The following is a 16,580-nucleotide window of genomic DNA, read 5'->3' on the forward strand; positions in this document are numbered from 1 at the left end:
AGGATGACGGAAGTAGACCGAGCGCGCGTGGAAATTGGCAGGGGGTGCGCAATGAATGCGGCTTTCACCGGATTACGCAAAAGAGTCGGCGAGGCTGCAGCTCGAAATGCAAGACGAGAACGTGAAACAATGACCAAGAAACGCGAGCAGATTCAATTCACGAAGCGGGAGAAAAAATGTGTCCCGGTTTCTCAACCAGAAAAAGACAACCGGTGTGCAATTACAGCGGGAGAGTATCCTTGGTACCTTTTGATTCGTTCCTTTTCGCTCGCCAGCCTTCTTGTTAATCGCACGGGTTAAATGCGTAAGCATCGGATAGTAAATAAATCACAATTTATTAACCGATCGAATGTATATATTACAATCGAACGAGCAGGATTGTATTGGGGATATTCGCCGCGAATAGATTACAGATAAAGATCAAAGTAACGCAAATTAATGTGATCACAATTAATTTTGCTCAATATTACTAAATTAGCGAGTTGTTAATTGACTCTACATAATTTATGGACAAAGATTAGTTTGCAGATAACAAATAAAATGATTACTTGATTAAATTACAATATTAATGCTGAATAAATAATATAGCAATTTCATTTTAAATAATACTAATTCGTCTTTATATACGTGTATTATCTTAGCACATAATAGTTATTCGTACATGGCTCTTGTGGTAAGTATAATATCTGTTACTGGACAAAGTGTTCGCGTAAAATTTCATTTTATGCCGAAGCTAAACTCAATTGTATGTGCCATGATGTGTAAAATTAATGATATTATATACGCCATTTGGCGGGGCAAAAAAGATAATCTCGTTACGCACTATGACCTGGTTTCGCCCTATGGCGATTAATTGCATTTGTGCCGACGAGAAAAAGCGATTTCGCGGAAAAGTGTAAAACCGACGGACAGTAGACGACGATCCTTTTGCTCTCGGGAGAGTAATTGCTCTCGCGTATTAACAGAGTGACGTAATAATGAACGTAAAGACAGGCGATGGATTTCGTAAGAAACGACGGACGATCTCGCGATCTCTTCCAACGCGATCTCTTTTATTTCGAGCTCTCATCCGCTTTTCTCATCGTATTTTAATTGTTGCGCAACGTGAGAAACGTTACTGATTTTAGAAGATTCCAGATAACATAGAAACGCGCAGAAACGTGGAATTAACAGTCCGTAACGGTTATTATAGTTATCCTATTCTAAGTAACATAATGACAAGCGCGACGACACGCCTTGTGACACGCGAAATTCGCCTCTGCAGATCCTTATCGTAACGACACGGAAGCAGTTAAAATTGATTACGGTATTTTTAGCGCTCGCATTTTATTATTATTATTATTGTTTACTTGACAGCATTAAAAGATAAAATTTCATGGTTTAGTATATTTATACATTATTTTATTACAGTTTCGGAATACAATTAAATTTGTCTGTAACATTCATATATTGCTATCAGATATTACGTATAAATGCAGATAACACATATAACTGCGATGTAATATAGATTAAAATTTAATTCAAAATAAATATAAAGCAGTGTAAAATGCTGTTCTACAATTTTTCAATTCACTATAAACCTATGTGCAACGAAAAACGTATGCTGATGTTCAAATAATTACATTTTTTTTATCGATGATACTCATTTGTTTATCTATCTTTAAAAAATAGTAGAATTGAATTAAATGTTGATTTTTTCACGAGCAGATATTTCACAACCATGAAATAATTGGCCAGTTGGCGAATTACTCACCAGAGTACTAATGAAAAGTAACCTCACGCGAGCTGAATCGCCGGCTTACACGCGTGCAATGAGCAAGAGTCAAAGGTGATTTAATTGCCGGCGACCCCTTATTTATCGTCGCAACGTTAAATTTTGTATATAGAAGACATTCTTAGCGAAGCTGTAGAAACTAGTCTACTGATTATTATCATAGTTTCGAAACGCATATCTATTTTCATCACTTAAATTTTAATAAATAATGGATCGTATCCCGAAATTAATCTCGCTGATAAATGCGAAGGAGTAAAAATACGAAGTAAATGTTATTGTAGAGAGAACAAAAGAAAGAGAGAGAATGAGAGAAATTATACGAGAGAAATAATGCAAAATAAGCGGTAATGTTGCTGGCTTTATTCGTGCATTACTGCAGCATTAAAATAATTCGCGATATTGCATGACCTTTATCTCTGTGTTACTAAATTAATTCACCTCGTTGCCGCGAGTAATTACGAAAAGCCCGTATTTACCCAATAGAAGATATAGCAACGAGCACATATTTACAGAATTTCTCATATCCGCAAAAATAATTATAATCTCCCCAAAAAAACGCGTGGTAATTGCGGTTTTTTTCACCTCTCTGTTACAAGGCAATCTTCGTTAGCGCGATCCATCGCGTAAAGTGTCGCAAACGTACGCGAGATTGACCTGACAGACGTGGCGAGAGGAGGCCTTAATTGGTTCATGTAATTCCGCACGTATACGTTCCGCGTAAACGTTCACACGAGCGCGTCGTTGCGCACGTTCGATCGCGATCGGGAACGAGTATCTATGTACATACGTGCGTACGTCTGCGTTCCGCCTTGCGAAAGGAGCGCGAGAAAATCGCCGATAGTTTCCGACAGGCCGAAGGGTCGGCGAAATTGGTTTAATTGACCGGATTGGGCTCAGCCAGTACGTCCGATCGTGCGTCGCGCGGTGCTTGAACCCGGACCGAATTCAATGAAAACGCCTTCATTAATTTTTCTGTGGGGTGCCTGTGGCCAGTGTACACGAACTCTCGAGGGAAGTTCCATCCCTGCTAGTCTCCACCCGCGCGATTGGAGATAATCCGTTGTGACATTCCGAGGACGGCGTTTCGTTGGGCTCGGTTGGCAGACATCGAGGGTCAAGTTTGCTTTGCCTTGACTCAGCGATTTAACAAATAGATGGACTAAACTCCAATAAATAGACGTCGAAACTAATTTATCACTGATGATAAATGTCGTTTTAGGCTGATCAATATTGTATTTTCAACGTTTTGTTCGTGCGAAAATTACGAATTTATTTCATCAGTATGTCAATATAAATCTTACATGAATATTCCTGCGAGAATAATTTATATTTGGGGGGAGAAAAGCTTGTGTGTGTGTATTTAAAAATAAGAAAAATTTAATTACGAGATACAATTGCAATAATTATTTCGATTGCATTCTATTTTATTTTGACTGTGCTGTAAACGATATAATTAAACATTGTAAAATTAGCCCTTCTGATAACATTTCCTATTTTTTTTTGTTACAGGTGAGTTGAAGTCCCAGTCTTTGCCAAGAGGCTTTCCTCCGCAGATAGTAATACACCAGATTGACGATGAAGGTAAAACCTAATTAATCAGTCTGCGAAGTTAATGAGTCGCTAATATCAATTTTACAATCAAGCGTGCTACCAGGCCAGTTTCCTGGGAATGTTAATTACAAACGCGATTGTTTCTCCGAGAAATAAGCGCCGTTCGTCGACGATCGTGGAAAGATCAGAAGCGTGCAGTATGCCGGCGGCGATTCAATGCGTATTTACGATTGTTCGCTGCTTCGGAAAGTAGAATCTCGCGGTGTTCGGCGTCGATTAAGAGTGCAAAGAGCGATCCAGCGATTCCGTTGAAATTAACATAAGAGAATATTGAAATCGATTTATTAGCTTCCTCATTTGTTAATGGAAATGCGGCTGCAAGAACCGCTTAATTTATCATGAGTGATTAATGCGACTTAAGCGCAATTTAAAGCAACATTAGTGAAATCAACATCTAATAACTTGCGCAACGGTAACCTTTGAGAATTCAAGCCGTTTTGCACGTAATTGTCCGAGTAATCGTCGCTTTACGTAACAAAACCATTGAAATTCGCGCATTGTGCAAACTGCACTGCCAATTGCAGTTCGTGAAAAATCGCTAATTTCTCTATTTGTTGCCGCGCCTGCCGAGGTCGACTCGGTCCACGGCGCGATCATTAAAAAGGACAGGACGTTTTTTTTTATTCTCCCGGCGTAATTTACCAGTCACCTCTGTTTTTATCGACTCGAGTACAACCGAGTGACCCTTATTTCTCGGTCCGTCGGTTGGCAAACGCATTCGTCTCGCAGGGAGATATATCTCCCGCGCGGCTGGGACACCCCGTGCCCGTTAATTATTCAAATTGCCGCATATGCGACCGCCACTCATGGACGCAGCTTGTGCCTGTAGCTTAGGCCGACGAACACCGTTCGTATGCGTTTCCGGTCATTCCGTGCGTTACGTACGCGCTGACACGCATGAGCCTCGGACATGCAACGAATGCAGCATGATGCGTTTCTTCGTCTTTGTCTCGTTATCTTCCATTCAGGTACCGGAGGTGCATCTTGTCCTTCGGCGTTCGTATTACACGTATGTCGTATGTTTCTTCCGTTTCAGGTTAATTTTCTTCCTGCACACGAGATTACTCCTTCATTTTTTGAACCTCATAATCACCTCATAATCTTCCGCCGATTCATGATTGATTTTAAAGATTTAAACTCGGCATAAAGATTTTAGCAATTTTAATTTATAATTTTATAAAATATTGAAAAATTATTGGTTATGAAAAAAGAAGGAGGGAGAGATGAACATTTTTATTGAAATTAATAGTCTGTGTAAGTATAGATTGCAAATGCAGTCAGTTGTAACGCAGCAGAAAATTATGCTAATCTTAATAGTAATTTATTATTGTATTTGTGAAAATTACTATCATTGATACGATCCAAATTGCTTCCGGTGACATTCCGGGGGATGAGAACGTGCGATGTAGTAGCTTCAATCACACGTACCGGAACCGGAAGGACAATGTTGTCGGAGACCAGGTAAATCTAGCAGGTGCTCTTCCCCCTTTGGCTTCTTTGAGAGCTCTGCCGCTTTCTCATTGTTGTTTTTATTGAGCAGTGTCGTTTTTTCGTCTCGTCATCGGCATGCAAGGAAAGACTTAACTTCCTGTTTTCTTTCCTCCTCCATTATTCTTCACAGGTTGTGTCGAATTCTTTGTCAAACATGTTCTAAGATTGAGTTATTGTGTCCCTTAACTTTCGTTATATTTAAAGTATTGTAAGTTGCATTTATTTGAAAGTATGTACTATAATGAATATACTTTTATTGGCGTTCAAACAAGCGCTCGTTCTAACGAAAAATGAGAAAATAGCATTGCCAGAATTTTATTCAACAATTTTCCTGAAGCATAATCTTATTCGTTTAATATTGGACGTGGCAGCCAACTTCCTCGGCGCGTTATGTTTCATGTATAACTTCTGTTTGCACGCGGGGATCAGTTCTTGGCAAGCAGCCCGAGGAAATGCGGGCACGATTTCATTGATACAAGTTTCAATACCGAACTTCGCCGCTGTTTCTCGATGTTACGCGCTCCGTCTGCCACACAGTATCATAATGTAATAACGTACATTTCAGAAATCGTTTAAAATTACACGATCAACTGTACCAACGTGATAAATTTTAATTAGCAAGCTCGCGAAACTTTTAGATATGAAATATTTTAAATTACCGTTAAATTTCTTGTTAATAAATGAGATTAATTTTGAAGTCGGCGGCCACGTAAATAATTTGCGACGCTCTGACACAGATCGCGAAACAGTTCGACGCTACTTTAAAAAGAGAAAACACACGTATAATCTTCCAAATAAGACTTTAAATCCGGGTTGATTGCCCCATTTGTCTCCTCGGCTGGAACTTATTAGAATCCATCGGGCATTCGGAATGCGCTTTTAGTGCGCGGCGCGGAGAACTGGATCCAAGGTAAACGGATCGAGCAACGGGAACGGAGCAGCGTGTGTGGCAGCGCACAGAGCGCGCCATGCGAAAACTAGAAAATTATCGACCATGCATGAATGCTTCACCTTCGTTGTCATTATTCGCAAAGCGAGGACCTGTATAGCGAGCATTGTTGTAAGCGCGCGTATTTACGATGCGGCATGGCTAAGAGCCAGGCTAATGCGACCAGCATAATGCATCGTTTTGCGTACAGCACACGCTATATGTAACGAGTCATCTCGAAGTTGTGTATACGTAATGCGCACGTGTACTATATATCTAGGTCGCCGGCGCGCGCGAACGGGGGATTTTGGAAATGGTTATGCTCCGCGGCTTGCCGTACATATTTCATCGGATGGCCATTAGAGGCGGGTCCATGTGCGCGCTACGGAAATTCCGTTCGCTTCAAGGTCCGCGTATCCTCCGAGGAATTTATCTTCCTGACGATACGGGCACGCGCGGCGTATACTCTCTCGCCCGAAAGCTCTCGCGCCCAATAACTATTATTAATCGCGCGTACCTACTACAATAGTACGCCCTGGAAATATTGATCGATACCTCTCGGCTCTTCGCACGATTTTTACCTCCATTAACAATAACCCGTGTACACGACGTATACCGGCGTATCGCGTGTGTTCCGTTAGAATGTCGTGAGATCCGTGTCGGAGATAAAGAATCGTACGATACGCAAGATAATGTATGTATGTTTGCTGCCAACGAAGCTTAAAATAACAACGAAAATGTATAACGAAACATTGCAAACGATTTGAAACAATATCATGTTTTTATTCATGTTTTTGTTCAATCGGTCTTTTACGCAGTGTTTGATTTGTAAATTAAATTGGAAAACTTAACTGCTGTCTGAACAATGTTTTCGTTCTCGTTATTAAAATATCAAATGCGAAATGGAGGAAGATAACTTTGCCGGTGGCAGCGGCTTGGCTGCGAAAGTCATGTTGGAAAAGAGATCTACTCGGAAAAGAAGTTTACCTACGTCAAAGTAACAAAGCGTCTCATTATGACAACGGCGGGTCGTAAAATTTCTAGAAAGTATTATAGTTCAGCGAAAAACAATGTTGCCTGAATAATTACAATTTTCTCTTTCCTAAAGTATTTTATTTGCTGCCAAACGCAATATCGAATATTTACGATATCCTACAGGCATAACAAAAACGCAAAAACGCAAAACGCGCTAGATTTAAATGTTTCTTACCTTATAAATATTTATTCGCCATTTACATCTAACTTAAGCATTCAAAAGATAAAAGAACGGAATTTGTAACACATACCTACAGTACGGCATCGTTTAAATATTACATAAAATAGTGAATTTTTTGACTATTTCGTGACGATTGAAATCTTATTCGTGAGTTTAACGTGAAATAACATAATAGATTTTTTTTTCAAACGTATAAGTTTTATATATAAAAAGAAGACTTGATTCTTCCGAAATTCTTTCTCGAATATTTCCTGTATCCCGTATCGAACGTGTCATATAGCGGACGTCCCGCAAAACTCTCTTTCAGAGTAAAGAAGTTCGTTGCGTACTTTTCTTAGGAAAGTATAAGTGATAGTGTCACGATGCAAACATATTTTCGTGTGTGGGATTCCATTATAGCTAACGCTTGGTGTATTATGTCGATAAAGAGATTGGAAAAGCAATCTTCGGAAATTGGCAAAGTTGCGCGAAATAGGGATTCTTTTGTTCCCGACCTCATTTATCAAGACGTATCGCTAGACGGTTCGAAGAGCGAACTAACTCTCTGCTCCACTTATGAGTCAACTAATGATCTTCCGTCTTCAAATTACTCAAAAGTTTGTGAACGGATAACTAATATATACGATTCTTTATATCGCGCGTTACACTTGTATCTAGTCGGGAAACTACTCATAAGTTCCTGATAACATTATATCTCTTTCATTCCATTTGTAGAAGCTCTTTCATCTAATCAAATATTTCGAAATTTTATACATTAATTTTGATATTTATTGAAAACGTTGTTAACAAAGAGTTGAGCGTATTTCAATTGCAACCGTGAATGAATAATATGGAAATGGACGTAACATCTGTTATCTTGGAAACATCTGTTTGTAGCTTTAATTGCTGTAATCTTTGGTTTTGCGAAAGCTGATGGTAAATACTGTACCGAACACGAGAAAATGAACGGCTACATGATTTTGAAAATGTCAACTGGATTAACACGACACGACGCACGATCTCGTGAAAAGGGTATTATTCACGTAACAGGATAGCGAGGATTCTTGCTTGAATTGATTTCCAAGCCTTTCACATATATTCACGGAACAACGGGAGTCCTTGCGACACTCTCGACGGCGCAGCATCCGCAGCGCTAAAAATAATTCGTTCTGTAACCGTGGCACACACTGGTTCGCTCACGTGTCTGCAGCTTGGCGCGTTCGCTTTTACATCGTGCGCGAAGAGGCGCGCGGAAAAGAAGCAGCACAAGAAGCGGCGAAAGAAGCACGAGGAAAAAAAAGCAGCCGTAAGTAATATGGGGGTAACATGTGAAGTCGGTTGGTAGGTAAAGTGCACGCACGCTACATGCCGATCCATGCGGGTTCGATGATAAACGACATTCGCTCGTTTAAACCGTGAACTTAATCGTTTCCATCCCGAAACTCGCGTTGTTTTAAAATCAAGTATTGAAATCCTTAGTTTTTTAATACATTATATTAAATAAAAATCAACAAACAATCGCAAACAATTTAGAAATTGCGAGCGAAAATCACTAAAAAAAAAGAAGGGATAGGAAGATGAAAGAATAGTAAAATGAAATCATCAAAGGTAAAATTGATGAGACATTTGATGCAAAAGTGAAAATAGAATATTTTATTTATAAATGACTAAATAAAAGTTTATCTTAATTATGCAGCATTCCAAACTATATTTACATCATGCCTGCATTAATGATCGAACTGTTATTATAATAATAAAGAAGTCTTCACATCTTTATGAATTATTTTTCTTCATGTCTCTTGTTTTTCATCTGCGAATTAAATTTAATAAATAATTATTTTTCTCGCTGTTATTAAATAAAATAAAGTATTTAAAGCTTTAACGTTATTGCAAAAAATGGAATTTGGAAATTTAATCCTAAAGGAAATAAATTTTGTTTTCTTTTTTATTATTATATATAGCGCAACGAAAATTGGTTTACTACCTTTATAGAAATTGAACGTGCAGAAATATTTGCCGTTTGACGACATAAACTATCGACGTGCAGGTGCGCTCGCGGCTGAACAGAAAGCAACGATCGAGTAATCGTAATTATATCTCGCACGCAGCTGCTGCGCACGTATATATGCGCATGGAAAATTGGCTGTTTATCGCGAGTGGAGAAATTGTCGCGATAGCTATCGGTCGATTCTAGAGATTGGCTAAAGTGGCTCGGCCAAAGGTCAAACCTGACACGGTCAAAACTGGCCGGCACGAAAAAGCGAGGAGAAATTGTGTCAGCTCAAATAAATCAGATTTTCTCCTACGATGCAAATTGCACGCTGTCCCCGATGCATTTTAATTGATGTGTCACACCGCTACAACAGTGGAGTGCTCGGTTCTTCATAAACGCCAATCGGGAGCCAGTACACCGACAATGAGCCAACGCGACGACACGTTCGTATATACATCGAGAATACATTATTTTTATTTTATGAAATTTACAGAATATTTGTTATCACGCTCGAAAGTGCTTGAACAGTTTTTCCAATATATATTTATTAAATTTCAAAATGTTACAGCGTCCGTTGATATGAAATAACTTTTCTACGATCTCGTTTTGATTCTTTCCGATTTTCGCTACGCTTATCAGTAGCTACTAATAGCAATTTTGCAAACAAGCGTGTCGCATTTTTGTCCTTGTTCAACGACATTGGACCGGCTTTCGCTGCCGTTAGCGCATCTCGAAATTCGTTTCGGTACAAACCGGTTCGATGCTTCGCCATTCCCGTCGGCTGGCTTGCACTTTCGCACGATGCTACCTTCTCGTGGCGTCAGTGAAATTACACCGATCTGACCTATACACGCTGTTTATAGCTGACGTAGGTTTCTCGCTGCGCGAGATCGCACACGAAGACGCGATAGGGATGATGAATTCTAAGGAAATGCATGGCACGTAAATAAAGTTGAGAAAAGATACGTTTTATATAACGAATTTATATATTAATTTATTCATTTACTGAATATTGAAGTCCATTGTATAACTTATGTGTGTATAAATAGCTGTATTATTTCCTTGTATCGTTAATTGTGTTAAAATGTTTTATAAGCTGGTTATGAAAATTGTATCTATTTCGTAATTTCTTTCTAATATCGTCTAGATTAGATAATTTATGAAAGTTAAATAATCTGTAATCTTAGACTTCTTATATTTATTGTCTAATGGATAAGCGGGAAAATTGTATTACACGGTGTATTTATATGCCCGTGTAATACATACTTCTATATTTTCATGAACATTGTATGGGGTTTCAGAACCCCAACTGAGAAGCACTTCACACGTGTGTCAACGAGACTGCATCGCTTGCTTTTTCTCTGTCGCTTTTCACAGTTTGTCCTTTTCCTCAATCTGTGTGTCTCGTGCAGTTTATCCTTCTCCTTCTCTTGAACCAGTATTTCATATTTCTATCCAGACAACTTGGCACGCGCTCGATTCATGTGCTTGTAGGAATTAGGATCCTGTCCAAACGTCAGTTTAGATAATACGTACCACACACACACAGAGCCCCAATCCTTCCATTCGTGGAATTGTATTTGCGCACGTGATACTTATTTTTGTTTGTATAATCTTAATATATAATACAATATTTCATTAATAATATTATCTTTTAATTGTCAACGTTTCTTAATCGTGCAGTAATCGTATTCATATTGCAAAAAGTTCTTAACTGTTATCTGACAATAAAAATAATTTTGTAACTTATTAATTAAATACACATTTCTTATTTATAATTTCCATGAAGAAAAAAATTTTTTAACTTCTTTTTTTCCGCTTAAATAATGTTCAGACAAAGATTTCTACGAAACATAGAAAATTACGAGACATATTATCTCTTAACAAATTAGATAAATTCCAAGAATTTATTTCTACATCAGGCTAACAATAATAACTTTAAAAATACACTAGATACATTAAGTTGATGAACTGTATTATTTTGCTCTAGAAAACAAAATTGTTTTAATTTATCGAATTTCGATTAATATTATTATCATAATTCTGTTTTTCGCTCAGATAATACTCAAACATAAGGTTTTTATGACGTATAGATAATTAAGGAACTTTTGTTATCTTTCAACAAATTAGTTAAATTCTAAGAATTTATATATTCCCAAATGACTCAAGCCTAACAATAACAGCCTAACAATAACAATAAAAATGCTTTAAAAAGCATTAAATTTATGAAATGTGCTATTTTACTCCAGAAAACATCGTCGCGCCAATGAATTTCAATAAATATCATTTTCATTTCTTACAGAGCCCTTCAAAGAGAGCTCTTAAAGCTCCTGAAGAGATCTACGAAAAAAGTACTTTTATTCTGACGTCAACAACTCAAACATTGAGAATCAGCTGATCCGCTCTGGCGTGGAAACGTATTCGCTTTAAACGCGCGACGGCAGCGCCGTGAACGTTGCTGCGAATGGAAGCGCGCGCGCGTACACACACTATCCTCGCGTACCGCGCTGAACCTGCCGAGCGGTGGCGGCGGCGGCGGTGGCGGCAGTTCAGTTCCGATGTTCCCGCGTGGCGGTACGCGGCGTTCGAGCGCGCGTCCGAACGTATCGTCTTCGTTGTCGTCCGACTGACCGCCCACGCCGCGCCGGCCGTCCCGGCCGAAATATTTCGGCTTCGACGCGTAACAGTGCGCGATCCGGTGTGTCACGCGAATGTCGCGCGAGTGACCGAAACGATCGTCACGCATACGTCGACGACATCGCCTACAGGTATATCCTCAATCGATGTCCGTTGATCCTTCTTGAAAACAGCGCCCCGACTTCCGTTGGCGATCGTATATGCAGGGTTATATCGGATATGCAGGGTATGCCCGAGGGATTTTGTGTACGCGTGTTGGATTCGAATGTAAGCGCTTTTGTTGTGCGATTAAACGCGTGATTTACGCTTTACCCCCCCCCCCCCTCCCCGCCGCTGTGCAGCGCGATGCGCCGTCAATTGGAGTGAACAGGTGCATCTTAGCTTTCATCGTTGCTCCGTATATTTGTAGGTATCGCGTTTTTTAGCCGTATGAAGTTGAGTGCAGTCCGAGATTGAGGTGACAATGTGTATAGAATAAGGATAGAAGATAAGATAAAAGAAATTAGCACTTGAGAAATACTTAACTTAAAACTGTTATCTTATGAATTATATTAGAAACATATATGTTTTATATTTTATTTTAAATCAATTATACGTCTCACACATACACACACACTGTTACATTATTAATTGGTAACTTATTTTATTATATATAAATATTATATCTTACTCTTTATTCTTTATACATTGTTGCAATATTTCGTGGTAGCTTAGTTTTTTTTATGTTGGTGCAGTTTGGAGTTTTTTACATTGATAACTTTTTATATTATTTATTATACATCATTGACAAACAATTGACTATAATAATATTTTTATAATGGATAATATATATTTATAATTTAGCATCTCATTTATTTTGACAAAGATCATAAATGTCTGTATTATTTCGAAGTAAATATACTGTTGAAAAATGATTTCTAAAATACTTCTTATCATAAATAAGAAGACCGTTAACATAGAATTTTAATAAGATACAGACTTATTTTTATTGTTATCAGATAGTGGAGAAGGAATCACAGTTCATTACACGATTAAGAAGCGTCGTAATAAAAGATTATATATAATACCACTTATATGTTAAGCAATACATGAGATATAAACAAGAAGCTGCAGATGATACGTACATATTTATGAAAATTATTCTACGAATTGAAAAAAGTTGAATTGTAAATTTAAACCGGGCTTTAGGAAAGCTCACGACTATTTTATTTAATTTATATTGGATTGGAAATGTGTAATGTTTGGTGTAGTTTCTCTTTCTTTCTTCTCTCTCACACACATACGCACAATGCGCGCTCATTCCTCTTTTATCTTATAACACTTCATTGTGTCTATTCCGCGAATGTCACTGCAGTTCGGAGTCGCACACGCTTTCTTCCTACGCGAGAAAGAAAGGGAGTTCGCAGATAGTCGCGCGTGGAGATTAGACCGATTAGGTTCCGTTGTGCGATCGCGCCGGCTGTCGACCGGCTTGCGCGCGCATTCGGCGAAGAATCACTCGTTCCGGGCTTGTTTATACGCACACCCGCCGCAGCTGTTAGTGAAAGAGTAACGATGCACTCGACTCGCCGCGCCGCCGCCGCCGCCGGGCGTTGCATGTTGGAGGAGAAGTGATGTAGGTGCTTTATTGTGAATTTTTCCGGGCAACCTCTCTCTATCTCTCTCTCGGCGAGCGTGTCTCTACGGGGTGACCGAAATAAATCGCCACTCGTGCGTTGCCTTAACGAAATTTAGAGCGTCTGCGAATCCGGGGACGCGGATCGGATTTCCCTCGGTAATTCATCCGCAAATATTTTCGCGTTCAAATCACGTTCACGTGCTCGGCCGTATCTCTCCGCGCTGTAACAAATGCGATGTATCTATATGATTCCGCGGCTCCTTCCGCTTCGAACTGCTTTCCGATATTTTCTCAAGATTATCACGTACCGGCAATCGTGAGGGAGGCGATATCGCGTGATTGATACGATGCGATCCCAATAGGTACCATCAATAACTATAGATTTATCTCGCGAGACCTCGCGGCGCGGTACATATATATATACATATATATAAGCGAACAATCCCGCGGCGCCGTGAAAGCGAGCGACTCGGACGTTTTTGCTCCGAACCCGATTCTTCCGTTGGTCATCTCGATCGGAACGGCTGTCTTTTGTATCCCGGTCTTCTCGGGCGACGCATGAAAACCTGTTACTCCATATCACGCGACGTCCCTTCCCGCATTTGGTCATCCGAGAGTGTCAACCCATTGTGCGTCATTACGCGCTGATATATATAATGCCGCAAAAAGAATTAACGAACCCTCTTAATTAGATCGTCAATGTTATCGCGATCCATTTAGCTGCACTAGGCTTTGATCCGTTCGAATATTGGTTTATGAAGATTATATTTTACTTTATAAATAAGACAGAAAAGAATCAACTTTAAATTTATTGCGAAATGCGCCATATATAATTAAAGAATTAGATGCGATTTTGGGACAAACTTTACACAGGTCGATTTCCACAGACTATATTCGTTAGGTTGCACGTATCGATTGTCACGAATGTTCGTTGATAGTCAATGGCATTAATCGACGGTTAATGTATTTAATGTATTTAAAAATTACCCCCGTTACATATTACGTATGTACATATATTGGTATCTATATATTACGTACACAAATAATCATTGGCGATTATTATGGAGTTGGGCAAACATATGGATACAATATTTGCATTATGAGATCTATCCTCGACGCGACTTCCATATTTGATCCCCCCGTATAATGTTACGCTTAACAATTAGCCATTATTGCCTCGGGTTTTCATACACCTACGATAAGTTAGGGAGGACAGCGCGAAATGAGAGATAAGAGTGAAATCCAAGAGAACGAAAATAACTTCGTTGCGGCATCACTATTATGTTACGGCAATGTGCAATGTGGTATGAATTACAGATATTAAAGTATCCGTTTTATAGCCGTTACGCACACGCATCGCACCGTGGTAGACGTAACAATGACTGACCACACCTAAACGACCCTGACAATGCGCCACTCGACAATGCTCCGTCTGGACAATTCTGTCTACGCAAAGTGCACTCCCACTCCTTTCTCCATTATCTAACCTCAGGCTTTCTTTTCTTCCGCGGAAAGTTTCTCGAAGAAATTTCTCTCCTTGTGCCGACTTATAAAATATGCGCCCCATTTATACATTGAAGGTAATATATTACATGGAATTTAATTAAAAAGAAAATATTTGATAAAGTTTAATATTTTAGTCTATAATTGCGTGTTTGATAACATCGTTATTAGTGGATTTTAGTAATTATTTGGTTAACAGATGTCTTTTGCCTTATTGCATAGAATAATTTCACTAAAATGAATATAATATATATGCGTGTTATGTGTTTTTGCTTCGATTAAGTTAAATGTTAATGATTTTTATTCGATTAAATTAAATGTTAATGATAGATTTATTATCGAATTTTAAAAGGATTAATATAGTCAAAAAGAATGGCTGATTAACAAAGGCTGATAAGATAAGCAGCCTTCCCACGGTCATTCTCGCTATCAGTTGCGGCACTTAATGTTATGATTCAATTGTAGAAAAACGATATTTTTGCAGCGGAAACTTTCCTTTAGAAATTTAGGCGAAATTTATTTTTAATTTGATCCCTCAATTTTTTTTGGCAATGTTTGATTGAAGAAAAAGAGACAAGTTAATCGCTGCGTTAATTAATAAATAAGTTTATTAAGATAAAAGGCTTTATTACAATAGATACAAACACACATACGTATCTGTTTATACAATCATGAACGTGACGATTTTATCATTCAAAATTGCTGTTTTGTACGATGTAAAATGATGATTATATTGTTACACGTGTATCTATAGAATGTCGTTTCTTTTGGTGGTCTATTTCTGAGCCTAATGTCAGACTAGCGATTAATCATCGCGTCATGTTTATTCTACCCAGTGATCCTTTTTAACTCCTTTACCGTTACGATCGTTCGTGCGTCGCGACGCGAATGAAAAATTTGACATTCAAAAAATATAGATGGGATTATCTGAAAAAAATATAAATTTAAGGCATTTACATTTGTACAAAAATAAACTAGTTAGTTAACGGAGATTAATCTTCAGTAAAAATAAATCAAAATGAAGGTAAAACACCGTGAAACGGTGTTAAAAAACGGTTTTTAGATCAAAATATTGCATATATTGCATTCTGCAGGATCATGGGAAAGTAACTTTTTTATTTGAACGCGCCCAGTCATAAATTGATTAATTTTTCTCTTTGTATTTCGTAACGTTTGTTTTATAATGCGTAATACTAATGAATTGTTCTCGAAGAATAATGGTATAGAAATTTGTTTTCACAAAGTTTAATAAGCCTCGATATTGATCCGTCGAGTATGAAAGCATCGTTACTCGCCCAGATGAGTCATGATTACGAGTGTAGCGTCATTCTGTTGTTAAACGTCTCAGGAGATTGATTACAGAGTGTGCCGTTCGTGGAATTGTTTTATACCTCGTTCACCGTGAACACGTTGGTGCAACGTACACTTGCATATAATACTGATTAAAGTATGCTTACGCCAGGGTGTTACAAAATATATTATATTTCGAGACAAAGCACACATTACGATGTAGAGGAGACTCGATACCCAATTGCGCGCGCAGTGGTTTCTCTTATCTTTTTAAAAGCACTGTGAATTATTTTACAAAATATATTAAATTTCTGCAACGCATTAAATGTTATAGTCTCGTAAAGGCTTTCGATAACACTCAATGAAATCATGCGGTGTACACCTCTCTGTCCAGTTAGAAGCGCATCAATATTCCGTAAAAACTAAACATTTGTGTTTTCACGGTATTTCGACGTGTTTTCATTACGAGCTTTGTTTTATTATTTAACGTGCGGCATTGTTATTCGTTAAATAATCGCGCGACGCGGTTATTCAATTCGC

The 16,580-nt window shown here is 38.5% G+C and overlaps 1 protein-coding gene across 5 annotated transcripts in view; it reads left to right on the forward strand.

Moving 5' to 3' along the window:
• The window catches only part of LOC105455758 (disabled homolog 2-interacting protein), a 290,985-nt gene that overhangs the window by 159,862 nt on the left and 114,543 nt on the right, over positions 1-16,580 (forward strand). Inside the window, exon 1 of one of the 5 annotated variants that reach the window (XM_011699318.1) lies at positions 11,545-11,896. The exons of 2 other annotated variants lie outside the window; for them this stretch is intronic. The gene's annotated coding sequence lies outside the window, so the exon portion shown is untranslated. Of the gene's footprint in view, positions 1-11,544; positions 11,897-11,943; positions 12,035-16,580 lie in introns of those variants that run through there. 2 more of the 5 variants (XM_011699319.1, XM_011699320.1) reach the window with 2 other exon arrangements.

This window comes from Wasmannia auropunctata, unplaced genomic scaffold (assembly GCF_000956235.1).
Source record: "Wasmannia auropunctata unplaced genomic scaffold, wasmannia.A_1.0 LD335844.1, whole genome shotgun sequence".
Lineage (NCBI taxonomy): Eukaryota > Metazoa > Arthropoda > Insecta > Hymenoptera > Formicidae > Wasmannia > Wasmannia auropunctata.